Here is a 15,263-nt window from a genome sequence, read left to right as displayed (position 1 = left end):
TAGAAGTACACACGCGCATGCACACACACACACACACACATATGGATATATATATATATATGTAGACACCCTATTTCATTCCTCAATTATAATGCATACCTTTTGCGCATGCGTCCCCTGAATGATGAACCAATTAAATGATATGTATAACTCCTTGATTTCTCTCTCATTTGACACGTTTTTATTTTATTTTAAGTGCATTTGAACCAACCATTTTTAATCCATGCATGCTTGCCTTTTCCCCCCTTTTCCACAAAATCTTCAATTTTTGAAAGTTATATCCAAAAAGATCAAGTTTTGTCCCTCAAGCTCCTTTTGTTAATTTAACTTAAAGAAAATTGCATTTTATTTCAAATATACTAGCAAACCAAGCTTTAGTGGTCCAAAAGAAAAGGAAAAAAAAAAATGAATGGTGAGACGTACATTTTGAGTACAGTGGACGGACACCTCCCACACTAAGAAGGTCCAGCGTGCCCTCAGCTACACAATTTTTGTCTTCGTTGTCATTCCATTGTTCTAGCGGGGCAATAGGGTATGTGTAAACAAAAACGGATAGTGGGTGCGTGGATTTTGAATTTTGAAAAACAAAGATGGGAGACCATATAAGGAGGGGCAAAAAAAGGAGAGAAAAGGATGAGAAAAAGAAAGAAAACTAGAGGGAACAAAAGAAAAATATGGAGACTCCATTTTCGCTTGATTTCAGAACTAAGATGTACCTGTCGTTTTTCATCTCCTAAAATAATTTTCACTACATCTCTTTGCATTCTAATTTTCAAAAGCCTTCAAAAAACACAAAAAGAACATTGAGAGAGATCAAAATTTCTTGGGACAAAATCCAGTCTTGAGGGGGACAAATCTAGCCCCAAACTAGCAAGTCCAACATCCAAGTTCCTGCTATTATTAGCCAGGCCCGCACTATACAAAACTGGTTCAGTACCTCTCTGTCAACCATTGCCGGTTGAGCATTGTGTGGTGGGAGGACCATCCTTCGGAGAACGCCTTTATCGTCGCCATTCATCTCAGTGGAGTCATCATCAAACTCGTCCAAGGAATTGCTGTGGCTTTTTAAAATGTGGACCTATGCATTGAAAGCTTTTGATGAAAACATGGGTTTGTAAACATGAGTTTGTAATATATATATATGTGTGTGTGTGTGTGTATTTCTATATATATATATATAATATGTGTGTACATATTTTATAACAGATTTGTCACCAAATAAACTGTACAAGAGAAGACAACAGCAAAACATATTTCATATATAAATAGCACTAGTCCAAAGCATTAGAATAATAAAAGAAGGCATCATGCAAAAATTGTCCAGAGCATTAACATAATACACAGTTAATCCATTAAAATTAAACCAAAATAGGACTAATATATTGCCACGGTTATCTAAACGAACCACACCATTAACCACCCCCACCGCTATTGTAGTCCACTACCAATAAACTCAATCCAAACCCTTCTTCTATCTACCATCGTAGCAAAGAAAGCGGCTATACTCTTGGGATTATGAAGCTCCGTTACGACCTTGCAGTAAGTGAAATGATCCACATTGGTGTGCTTGTTGAGCAGTGATACTGCTTGCGTAATTGACTGTTGCTCACCTCCCGCAAAAGACTCTCCTGTGTCGATGGACTTATTTAACCTCCGGTTCCTCATCTCAGTGAACCCCCAAATTGCCTTAGTCATGGTTTCAAGGGAGTCTCATTTCTTCCTTTTTCTGCTTAACTGAGCCGGTTTAGCTGCTCACTTTTCAGGTCGCCTCCGGCTTTGCCCTTCACCCGATGTGGGCAGCTCCTCCACATCGTCCACACTATCAGCGTTGACATTAACATGTACCCCTGATGATAGGAAGGCTGCATCTAGCTCTTGCTTTTCAGAACTGTTTGGAGCTGGTTGGGCAGATGATATATGGAGGAAACCCATGGCTATGTTCGCATTGAAAAGCCTGCCCAATAGCTCGTAGTGCTGTAGCCCTTTTTTGCGGAATTCCTTGCATCGATGGTTGGCCTATTAACAATCGTATATATGTGGTTAAAGAACTTACTTATATAAAAACCAATACAAATGACTTTGATAAATAATTTTGTTTGGATTATGTTCAGCATTTACTGCAATTGCACTAGCCCATGCACCATCACTTCCCACAACCGTTTTTGCAATGGGGTACCATTCCATTTTCGTATGTTCGAGGAGCTAGGAGAAGACACAAAGTCGACTTTTCAATCTTTGATATTTTTGCCTAAGTTGTTCTTTGTTGTAATTTTTATTTGTGCGTAAGTTAAACTCACGCACAATGAATGTCCAGAGTCTTGTCTTAAACTCGCCTTGGGGCATATTCCCTCAGGCTTACTCCTCTACCAATATATCTATGAAATACTTCTCCACTGGGGGAGGCCACAACTTTCCATCCTCAACATCAGTTGTGGCATTTTCCATTTAAATAAATTTTTTTATACTCACATATACTCCTCATTTGAAATTTTATGATACGGATTAAAAAACATGAACTTCCTACTCACTAAAACAACGAAGCAGCAGGCATATAAGAGTGAATCCAAGTTACACAATCGTCACGTGGTTGATAAAATTATAAGGAGAAAAGTATGAAAATGCCATAACAGAGTTGAAGGCAGAGGTTGATTTTCAAGAGATAAAGGCAACAACAATAACCCTAGAAAATGAAAAACAAGTATAACAAGTATATAATCTTGATTAATCTGTTTTGCAATGTGTATACCAAGCAAACTAATCATAATCTTGTTTTTCTCACAATACACTAAACATATTGAAGTGGACATCATCTACCAAAAATAGTTTCATCAAAGAACATCCAAAGCATATATATGTGATTACATAACAGGTTTACAGTTACATATACAGATCTAAAGGATTTAAACACAACAACACAGAGGCCACAAATTAAACAAAAAAAAATGCATGACCTAGCTACGAAATTAGAACAGAACAATCAAAAAAATGATGAACTAGCTATGAAATTATAACAGAACAAGCAACAAAATGACAACAAATAAGATCACATATATAAGGAACTGAAGGTAACATGGTCAAAATTTCATTACATTGATGCAGACCTACCAATAAGGGAACACGGTGAGGGGAGGAAGCATTCAAGGGCATTGATGTTCTATATAGCAATGTTGAGGTGGAGGAGGATGAGAATGCAGTATCTGATTCCATTTGAATGAAGAAGTGAGACTAAATAAGCACTAACGTGGGTTAATGTGATTTGAGATGAGGTAGATTTAGATGTGAAAGAAAGCTACCACAACATTTGGGAAAAATTAAAAATATTACCTGACCAAGCCCTAGCGATTGTGTGAGTTTAACTTAAAGCGGAGCAAGGGTGGGTGGACTGCAATTTGTGTCGGTGAGGGTTGGGGATCTTTATGAGGGTGAGGGGCAGTTGGGCAAAGAACACGATTTTGAGCAAGGGGTTTAATGGGTTTGACTTATGTTGGTGGTGCGGCGTGAGGGACAGAGCGTGTAGAAGACGCCGCGGATCGGTCGGTGAGGAGTAATGGCATTGGGTGCGATGGGGGTTGAGATGACGTTAGTTTGCTTATCTATTGTGAGGGAGAGAGCTTTGACTATGGTGAGATGGGTCAGTGAGGAGAGTTAATGGCGGTGGGTGAGATGGGTTGGTGTGAGTTATGGCGTTGGGTGAGATGGGTCGGTGCCGTTTGAGGATAAGTTAAAGCTCTGAAGTTGGTGGGTGAGTTTTGAGAAAAAGTGTTAATGCAGATAGGGTTTGGGATGAACATGAGGGTAGAGGGTCTGATGAGAGGAAGAGAACTGAACACAAATATGTCACATCAGGTGGGACCTAAGGGATTTCAAAATAATTACGGTATTGCCACTAGAACACATTGTTTGTTGTTTAAAAAGAGGTCCCAGGTGATTTTAAAAAGCATCATTTCAAAATCGTATTTTCAACAACGTTTTCCAAACAACACTGAACACAGATTTGTTGCCAAACGTGTGTTTTTATTTTTATTTTTCAACACCAGTGTTCAGTGTTTAAACACTGAACACTAGTGTTTAAACTTGGTGACCAAAAGGCCACATAGCATTCATAAGCTAAATGCTTTGATGAAATTGATTAATAAGAAAGAGGGAGAGTTGTGTCTCTGTGCAAGTACTACCATCTTTGGTTGGTTTAATTTGTGTGTGTGTTATCTCTGTACAAGCGTTGTCCTTTCGCTGTTCTCATGTCCACAAGGAACTTCACTTTTTCCAATCATCTCCTCCTTTGTTTTTATTCCTTACTGCATTGTGTTTTGGTTTTTCATTCTTGATTGTTCACTCCTTGAAATTTCTTCTTCTATTTTGTTTTAACCTCATATAAATTTATTTTCTTCTTGTGTAAGGTAGAGAGGATAAAAAATAAATATGGGCAAAACTTAAATACAAGATCTTAAGTGTAGTAAATGAGTTCTTCAATTAAATTTAAACATGCGGGTGCATTGACCAAGAAAACCCAAACATTGTCATTTTTATCAAGAACTACTCTTAAAGTTTTCTACCTAAATTTTACCTAAAGGATATAATTTTCCTTTGTATACCTTTATATAACAATTAATATTTCTTATAATATATATATATATATATATATATATATATAAGAAAAAAAATTAAGAACAATCATTGATTTATATTTACTGTTCATGTAAATTATATACATGAACAATATTTTATTGTATATTGTTTTAGTCTGCAATGTAAATCTTACATGAATAGTGAAATGTATGTAAACTAATAATTTTCCAAAATGTAACTAGGTAACATACAAAAAAAAAGGATTGTATCTCATTTATTATATTATTTCATATGCTCTATCTAGGGGTGTTCACCATACCGCAAAACCATACAAACTGCAAAAATCATACCAAAACCGCCTGCAAAATGGCATAACCACACCGCATTGCATGATACAGTGCAGTTTATAGTTTTATAATAAGAAAACTGCACAAACCGCACCACACCGCACCCTTTCTATATATTAATATTGACTATATTATTAATATGTTAATAACTCTAGTTTAAAAAAAAAAAAAAAAAAACCCTAGCAAGTGTTTATTAGAAAAACTAGTCCAAAATAAAGAAAAATTAGCTCAATAGTTTAAAACTTAGCCTAAAACAAAGGGAAAAATTAGTTTTGGATTGGGTAGAAAAAAACCCAAAATTTGAAAAAGATACAGTCTTCAAATTGCATATTATACATCATATCGCACATGTGATTGCAAAAATGAAGTACTGTGCGGTTATGTTTTGGCTAAACTCTAAATAGCTCCACACAGTACTGCACAACATATATGACCACAAAAATAAGATGCGGTGCAGTTATAGTTTTGGCTAAACTGCATTGCAAAGTGCGGTGTTAAAAATGGCCCAAAATCACACCACATTGTGAACACCCCTAGCTCTATCCATATATTTATATATAAAAAAAAGTTAATTCGATCAACTGACCTAACCTTTTAAACACATTAGAGACATGTGAGATAAAATTGTTAATTAGCTCATTTTCCTTGCAATGGAAGGTTTCTTCTAGAATTTTTTTTTAAAAATTTTTTTTTCTGTTTTAAAAAGGATTAAGTGCAATGTACTTGTTGGGATGATGATATATGGCTAAAAATGGATATGTATCATAATCGCAATGGGACTAGGGCAATTGGGCATTGGACAAACTTTACCCTATTTTTATCCTTTTAATTTTACTAGTATGTAGCCTTGTGCATATGCACGGGTACATTTAAAAACAGTTACAATTATACAATTAAATTTATACATCATATTAATTTACACGTTTTTAAAATCATACGTTTCTGAAATATGAAATAGTTTCTCATTAAAATCCGTTTTTACACTTTTATAATCGGATTTTAGACTATTCCGTTTTAGCACCCAATAATTTGCTTGCCACAAAAATAAAAAACTTAGATAGACGCGTGGCGGAAAATTGGACTCAATTAAAATCCAATTTAGAATCTAACTAGATTTGGACTTTTCAATTTGTACCCTCAATAATTCATTTAAAAAAAATTAAAAATTAAATAAAATACGTGGCACAAAATTGAGAATTTAATATATATATATATATATATATATATATATATATTAATATTAGGGGAATTTTAACTCTAAAAAAAATTAGGGGAATTCCCACCAGTCTTTCCTTGGCGTTTTTACAGAACTAACTACAAAACTCAAACTATATCATTAGTAAGCAAACGTTTGAAACATATTTGGTTTCTAACAATTCGAGTCTATTGGACTCGATTTTCGGTTTATATTTCTCCATCGCGGCACTGGCTGAGCTGGACAGGGAGGCCACGTAGGCACAAAAATCAAGTTTGTTGAACTCGATTTTTGGTCAAGAAAATCGAGTTCAATGAACTCGATTTCTATGTTTCACACTCACGGGGGTGCACGTGATCACTTTAGTAAATCGAGTCCAGTGGACTCGGTTTTTGGTCACGTGATCACTTAAGGTAAATCGAGTCTACTGGACTCGATTTTTGGGCACCATGGTTTTCGGGCACATGGATGTAACTCGAGTCAAGGAGGCTCGACTTATTTGCTTCTAAAAATCGAGTCTCCTGAACTCGATTTCTGTGAATGGTCCCCAACCCATCCACGTGTCATGTGGGTCCCAACTGAGACCTTTTTCCCCCTTACCCGGCTCACTTATGCTCTCATTTCTCTTCTGCTCTCACAGCAGCACCACTCACACAACCCTCATCACTCACACAACTTACTTCACTCACACAACAATCACACTCATCTTTCATTAACTTTCATCAACTCTCAGGTAATGTTTTTTTTACAATATTGATAATATTTTTTGTTAGTTAAATATAATGGTTATTTGCTAGGTTTTTTTTTTTTAAGAAACAATTATAACATATTAGGAAAATTTTTGTTTTTTTGTTTGTTAGTGTAAATATTGTGATTAGTTTGTTTGTTTGTGGGTAGTTTGTTAGTGTAAATATTGTGATTAGTTTGTTTGTTTGTGGGTAGTTTGTTAGTATATTGTGATTATTTGTTAGTTTTTTTAATTATTATTATGATTAATTATTGGAAATACTTAGTACTAAATATTGTGATTATAACTTACAACATATTTGGAAATTTTTTTTTTGTTAGTGTAAATATTGTGATTAAATTATTTGCTAAGTTTTTTTTAGGAAATTAATATTGTGATTGTAAATTGGGAATTTTTAGTACCAAATATTGTGATTAATTATGTTATTACAACATATTGGGAATATTTGCTTATTTTTTGTTAGTGTAAATATTGTGATTAAATTATTTTGTAGGTTTTTTAAAAAAATTAATATTGTGATTAAATTATTTTGTAGGTTTTTAAAAAAAATTAATATTGTGATTAATTATTGGGAATATTTAGTATTGGGGAAATATTTAGTACCAAATATTGTGATTATGCTAGGTTTTTATTCAAAATTAATATTGGGAATATTTAGTACTAAATATTGTGATCAATTGTTAGGAATATTTAGTACTTTTAGGTTTTTGTCATTGGTATGAAATGGATTATGAGTTTGATACCTAAGACACCCATTACAGTCTTTTTAGTATAAATTATTTCAAGATATAGTTGTTTCAGATTTGTAACAAAGATTTCAATGGGTAACTAGTTGCTATAATATTTTTGTTCATCATATCTTATTTGAATGGGTTTTGAAAGTCATGCCTCTAGAATGATTTGGATGTGAGTATATGCAAATTTGGTTGAGGTTAGTATTGTTGGCATGTCATACCCAAAGTTTTGTGATTGATGTTGATTGAGAGTTATAAATTTGTCACTAACACAATTGCACTTGATGATCTATAGGTTGATAATGATCTATATAAATATATACTACGGTGGATCCCTTAGCAATGCCAACCCTTATGACGGATTTCCATTTCAAGGTCCGGGTATCCAAGGTCGTTATATGATGATACGCCATAAGTTAAAGACCTTAAGTGATTTGAAGATAAAAATTATGGAAGAGCTGCAACTGAACCCTGCTTTGCATGACATACATATTACTTTCCGTTCTCCACATGAAGTCCTCAATCAATGCATTAATTACAGATATATGGCGATAACAGAAGACAAACATGTGAAGTTCATGTTTCACAAGATGCGTCAATGGGAACAAATAGCAAATTTTGAGTTGTACGTCACTTTGGAGCCGCGTGCAGAAGTCGGCATAGAGGATATTGTACAAACAACTACATCTCTACAGTTTGCAGTCCTAGATGATCAGTGCACCACGTTGGGAGGCTATACACCCCCTTTTCAAGAGACACCAAGAACAGTTGAGAGCGAACCTGTTAATAGATATGAAGATCAATTTTGTACACATCGAGGTGAATCCTCTACAGTTCCAGTAGTTGAAGCTGAAGACGAACACTGTGTTGGGGAAGATCTTGACGATAGAGATGAGTACGAAGAGAGGATTGAGCGAGGTGACTTTGATAGGGGTGTTGATGACCATGAAATTACTCTCAATCCTAATGTTGATGATATGGATGAATGTGATGAAGATGATGCAAACCCTACTGTTAGAGTTCAGCATGTTACAAATGCAACCCCCGTTTATGAACCTCTCGCCTTATCATTTTATGAAAATACTTGGGAAAATATGGTTGATCCTGAAGTTGGTGAGCAAGCATTTGCTTCTTCTTGGAATGCGGACATGAATTTTTGTACGGGCTTGATTTTTGCGAATAAAGCAGCTGTGAAACGTGCATTAACAATTTATGCCGCAAAGCATAACAGAAACTTTCTGACTAGTAGGTCGACCAAAAGTAGACTGTATGTGAAATGCATGGATGAGTCATGCAAGTGGTACGTTGGAGCAGTGATGAAGCCTAAACAGGGAACATGGATGGTCACATCTTATGGGGGTCCTCACAGTTGTATGACCCTTGGCATGGCTCTTGATGGTAGAATGATGGATTGTAATTTTCTTGCAGCAGAATTTGTTCCAATGTTGCGAGAAAATCACACGGCAACAATTCAACACCTTAGAGATTACATCAAAGGGAAGTATTATGAACATAAGCTTTCTTACTATAAGGTATGGGATGCGAAACAAAGGGCTATTGCAAAGATATTCGGCGATTGGGAAGAGTCTTACGAAAGGCTGATAAAGTTGTTGTTGGCATAATTGGATCAAGAAGCCGGCACCCGTCGGTATCTCACCGAACCGAGGGAGGAAGGTGTTACAATATTGCGATATGTATTTTGGGCTTTCGCTCCTTGCATTGAAGGATTCGGACATTGTAAACCAAGAATCGCATTGATGGGACCCATTTGTATGGTAAATATCGAGGGGTGTTGATGATTGCAATGGCCACCGATGCCAACAACAAGGTTTTGCCTCTCGCCTTTGCTGTTGTGGACAAAGAGTCAGGGCCTAGTTGGAGGTGGTTTTTAGATTGCGTCAGGTTTGCACTGGGGGATGTGATAGCAAATAAGGACATATGCATAATTTCTGACCGACATAAGGGTATTCGAAATGCAATTGCCAACTGGCCTAGAGATGATCATGGACGAGTACGAGTATACCACAGATATTGCCTTCGACATGTTGCTAGCAACTTCAACACGCATTTTCAAGACGCCACTTTAAAGTCATTGGCCTTGAAAGCGGGGTATGCTATTCAGGAAGCTAAATTTGAGTTGTACATGCAACCTATCAAGGAAGCCGAGATCGAGGCCCTTAGGAAGAAATCAGCCACTGAACAACAGGTAAGTGAACATGACCCATCCATCATGCCATACACATATCTAATGAAAGAGGATATAGAGAAGTGGACCCAGCTACGTGATGGTGGATACCGTTATGGGGCTATGACAACCAATGTCTCAGAGTGCTTCAATGGAGTACTCAAAGGTGCCCGTGGCCTGCCCATTGCTGCACTGGTTGAATTCACTTGGAGCAAACTTGTTGCGTATTTCCATGATCGACACAAAAAAATTACTCATGATCTCTTGGAGGGCAAGGTGTGGAGTAAATATGCCTTAGAAATCTTTGATGCAAATTTGAAAAAATCTAAAACACACCAAGTAAGGCCGTTTAATAATGTCCATGGTGTATATCAAGTAACGACTGCGTACAACATCCATAGCTCTGGAGGGGGACAACATAGTCATGAAGTAAACATATTGGCCAGAACATGTGGTTGTGGAAAGTGGCAAAATCGAAAGATCCCTTGTTCACATGCGATTATAGTTCTTCAGTACTTGGGGCAAGATGGAACTGCATATATTGACCCATGTTATAGTTTGGACAACGCCATTCGCACCTACTCACACCAATTTGTGGTGCCAAAGTCAGAGTCATTGTGGAGGGATGTGGAAGGTCCAAAGTGGGTGCCTGACCCAGACCTGTTGCGGGCCAAAGGCCGACCTGTGAAGTCTAGGATACGGAATGAGATGGATGGGGTCCGGCGAAAACCGGGAAGCCGAAGGCCAGATTCTGACTTGAGGGAGATTCAACAAAAGCAGAGCTGTGGACTGTGTCATCAACATGGGCATAACCGTAGAAAATGTCCGCTTTCTCGTGGGGCTTCGACAAGCAATACTGACCCAACCTAGGTAAGTGATGCTTTTATATAAAATTTCATGATTGTATCAATCATCCAAGTTACATAGATTAGTACCGTTGTTTTGGCTGTTGGTACCTAACGACAATATTTCAATTTTTCTCAGGTATGCAGATACTCGATTTTGGAATGCCATTCTAGATGTAAATTGTGGTTCTCCTTATTGTGTATTTGAACTTACTACTGGGTTATATCGGCACAATTATTATTTTCTTTTATCACTGAATGCACTTGTAATCGAAGTATTCTGTATCCAATGTACCTGTTTCTATATTGTGATATTATGAATGGTTAATTTTATCTTTCAATTAGTTGTTAATTATTTCTATTAGCTGTTATACTCATCTGTGTTGGTGCTTCTTGTTGAGACTATAAGAAAAAAAAGCAAAAAAAAAAAAAGAAAAAAAAAAGGAAAAAAAAGTAAGCAAAAAAACGGAAAAAAAAAGGTAAGAAAAAAAATGGGAAAAAAAAGGTAAGAAAAATTAGTAAAGCAAAAGAAAGGAAAAAAAAAAGTAAGAAAAAAAATGGAAAAATGTAGGAAAAAAAAAAGGTAAGAAAGAAAATGGGAAAAAAAATGTAAGAAAAAAAAGTAAGCAAAAGAAAGGAAAAAAAAAAAGTAAGGAAAAAAAAGTAAGAAAAAAAAGGATACGAAAAAAGTAAGGAAAAAAAAATTCAGAAAAAAACTAGTAAAAATCGACTTCATAGGGATCGAGTTTGTCCCAACTCTCTGGCTGAGCCATCTGCCTGGAAACTCGAATTTGGGGAGTTTGTATGGTGTAAAGTTTTAGATGGAGAGTTTTTCTCCTAAAAAGTTGTAAGTGAAAATAATTTTTTTTTTTTTATAAGAGTCTAACTATTTTGTAATAGAGTTATTGTGAGTTTATGACTAGTTAATATTATGAGCATGTTTAAATAAATAAAAAAATTGTTATGCCAAAAATTTTGAATATATTTATAGCATTTGGCAATTGGCGTACTATTTAAAAAGTGTTGTAAACATGTCAAAGTTTTAAATAAAATTGTGTGAATAAAACTAAAATAACTACAATAGTAACTAAATATGCCTCACAAAATAAATATAATAACTAAAAAATAATTTATCATCCCACTCTTTGGTCATTACTCAATACATAATAATGTTTTTTTTATTATAATTTGAATGATAATGTTTATACTACGAAAATATCAGGAATAACAACCGAGTCATTTCAAATACCTTTCCTATAATATTTTCAAAAGAAGAATCAAACTTTTTGAAATGGCCAATTTTAAATAACATGTACATGTTTAGATTTGATTTGGGGAGTAAAAAATAGTAAAAATGCTGAAGCCAAAATAAGCTAAACGCCCAGAACACCCCAGCATGGAAAGAGATTTTTTTTTTTTGGGTACTGGAATATGCATTGGGTGCAAAATGGAATTTAAAACATTTCTACTTAAATTAACCAGTGGCCAATGGTATACCTCATCTCCTTTAAGTTCCATATTATTGGTATATACTATATACTCAATCCTTCCTTCCCAAAAAGATACTAGCATAAACATTGGGTAAAACTCTACAATATCATTGTTACTGAACCAAATAAAGTCTCTTGTTACTAGAACCTCTCAAACCAAATGAGGTCTTCCATTGCCCACAAGAGCAAGGCTAAAGCAAGATTTTTCTTAGGTATTGCCTTGAAAGCGCGCACACACATAGAACTAAAAAATGGTAAAACCAAATAGAATTTAATTAAAACTCCAGAACAATTAGCAACAATAGTCTGTCCAACAACACTACACAGCCATGAATCATAGGGCTCTGATAAGTGATATAACCTTAGAGACAAGTCTATCTATAAATTGTTTCAAAGACCAACTGGAAATGCATGAGCTTAAAGGATTTTAGGCCCCCATCTCCTACGGAGAAAACATCTATAGCAGAGTCCAAGTTCAAGAAGAGCTTTATGCCCCAGCTTACTTCAACCATTTCCTGTTCCACCGTGCTCGGCATAACTGGATAGTAGTGGTAATGAAGCTCTCCAACATCATCACCGAGAGAGCTTTTTCCATCCATCAGGTCCCACATAATAAACTGATAAAAAGAACAAGTCCAAATTACACCACAATTCTCAAGCATCCTGTACATCGTATGCTATATAAATTGATCAAGTGCAGAATATGTAAAAACAAAGTGCCTACATCATATGCTATATTCACACGAAGGCATGCCAGGCTATTTTCTATGGCTAGGCTATGGTCTCTTCAGTGGGCATTGGATCAGCCACCACTACACCAATTTCTAGCTGCCTAATGTATATACAAAGCAATAAGACTTCACTATACTAAAAAGGTTCGCTTAACAAATTGGACTTTTCCTGATAACATCAACACTACAAAGCAAACAGCATAAAGCTAACGATACTAAGTTATAATAATCGTTATACAGTCACTGACTCAAATGATTTGGAGCCAACATGCCTGAAAAAATATGTTCTGAATCTGGGAAAACAAGACAATCATTTTAATACATTACCTTAATGCCCAGATTTCGTGCCAAAACTAACGATCGAGCCTCCTCCAGCCATAGTGCCAAGCATGTAAGGATTGATTTCAATGATTTTCTTTACAGATCGTGATGCCGATAAGATAAGGAAAGAAAGAGTAAGTGCAACATGACATTTCCCATCCACTTTAGACAATGCAATTGAACACTACGATTACTGTCACTTGCAACATTAATTAGTCAATTATCTCGAAAAGGAACTAATACATGCTATTCCAGTTAACTAACAAAGGATAATTTATAATACCAAGCTAACTGTGAGCATGTTTGTGTAACTACAGACATAAGCATGATCATCAACAACAAGTCTAGTTTCTGTAAAGAAATTGATATGTACAAAATCAGCATCCAAAACCCATATATAATTATATGCAAGATAGGAAAAAAGAAAGAACAGAAATAACATACAGATATAGCCTCCCATGCTAGCTCGAGAATCAGTAGCAACCATGACACCCTCTTTGAATATGAACGCAAGTGTGGTGGTTCCCTTTGCTGGCTTCACCATCTGTATAGCCTCTTTTTGGAATCCATCAAACTGAAACAAAAAAAAAAACAAAAAAAAAGAGTCAATATTCAGCCAATTAAACTTCTACTTTTCTCTCATGTGAATAGAGAAATCAGAGAAAATAACAAAACAACATTTGAACTCACATTGACCAACCTCCGTAACATGAGTCATGGCTCCCAACCATGTTATCTCTAGGGGTTAAATGGACCTCACTTCTAATAGAAATAAAACAATGACATTATGAAGTAACTTTCCATACCAAGTCACTACGAATGCAGCTCCTGGCTTCATGATATGCAGTAAAAATTTTGTCAAAGATGGCCAGTCTTTTCTCTGCTGGCAGTGAATCTGCGGCTGGACCATGTAAATCTTTTTCCAATTCTTGAGCTGAACAAATTTGTCACATAAAGCAAAACTTGAGACACAAAGCAAAACTTGAGACTTTTTGGACTATAAAAGTAAAGAAGGGGAGAAAAAAAACCAGCAGACACAACCATACTTGAATAAATTCAGAGAAGTTACAAGTGCACTAGTTAAGCAAGAGAAAAAGGTATATTTTTCACAAACGGGATAGTTGCATAAAATATAATCATCGCCAAATATCCAGTTGTGGCTGGAAACCATCAGAAGACTTTTAGTGTGGTTTAACTCATGGGACTGAAAGAAGTGAAGAAATATACCATTATCCGCAAAAAATTACATACAAACCTACAATAAGATAAGATTGAGAAGAATGTTAAAATAGTCATTACCCAAAAGATAGAAGTGAGGAATTTAACTGGCATAAAGTTATTTACTGAACAAGAATGGAGAATGGCTACTTCAGAAGGACGTGAAAGAGAAAAGAGGAAGAGAAAATGATTGGGTGGGGGGGGGGGGGAGCAAAAGAAAAACATACTCTGGAAACCTTCCCTCAATTATTGACGTGTGTAGATCTCGGCTAAGCTGCAATTTTAAAGAAATTCACTTTCATTTATAGACCAAACAAGGAACAGGTCAAAGGGATTTCTGAGATAAATTTCCACTCAAAATTAATTTACGCCTAAATCAATTAATTCATTATTATTTTATTTTTGAGGTGAGATTTGATGATCAAATTCATTTCCAATGGCAAAGTATCAAGAGTAAAAATCAGTATATTTAAGGAGACAAGACTGCACCTGGCACTTTTGAAATTCATTAATGCTGTGTCCCAGTTCTGATCTTGTTCAAACAACAAGTTCCCTTTCATATAGGAGGCATAAGCCTACATATTGGAAATTGAAAGTTAGCAAAATGAAAATGGAAGAAGTTATGTAAAACTAGATTAAGTAAAAGATAGTTCTCAAAATAGAGTAATCAAAAGATAAGTATCAAAACATTCACTATCCAAAAAAATTAGGCAGCAATTCAATAATCAACATATGATTCAATGTGTTAATGGTAAAAAGTGATACACTGATTAAATAGCCTATAGTTTTGAACAAGACCCACAGATCATTCATACTCCCTCAAGCATTTCAAAATCCTGTGAAAACTTGACGGTGAAATGATATAGTATAGCAACACCTCAGC

At 35.5% G+C, this 15,263-nt stretch overlaps 1 long non-coding RNA gene across 1 annotated transcript; it reads right to left on the bottom strand.

Moving 5' to 3' along the window:
• Positions 1-13,612: 13,612 nt before the first annotated feature.
• LOC142614879 (uncharacterized) lies at positions 13,613-14,630 on the bottom strand. Its single transcript, XR_012840583.1, has 4 exons — positions 14,608-14,630; positions 14,390-14,417; positions 13,853-14,096; positions 13,613-13,736 (listed from the first exon to the last, which is right to left on the bottom strand). It is a non-coding gene; the product is annotated as an uncharacterized LOC142614879 (long non-coding RNA).
• Between the last annotated feature and the right edge of the window lie 633 nt (positions 14,631-15,263).

Source organism: Castanea sativa, chromosome 11 (assembly GCF_040712315.1).
Source record: "Castanea sativa cultivar Marrone di Chiusa Pesio chromosome 11, ASM4071231v1".
Classification (NCBI taxonomy): domain Eukaryota; kingdom Viridiplantae; phylum Streptophyta; class Magnoliopsida; order Fagales; family Fagaceae; genus Castanea; species Castanea sativa.
This window is presented reverse-complemented; position numbering and strand designations above follow the sequence as displayed.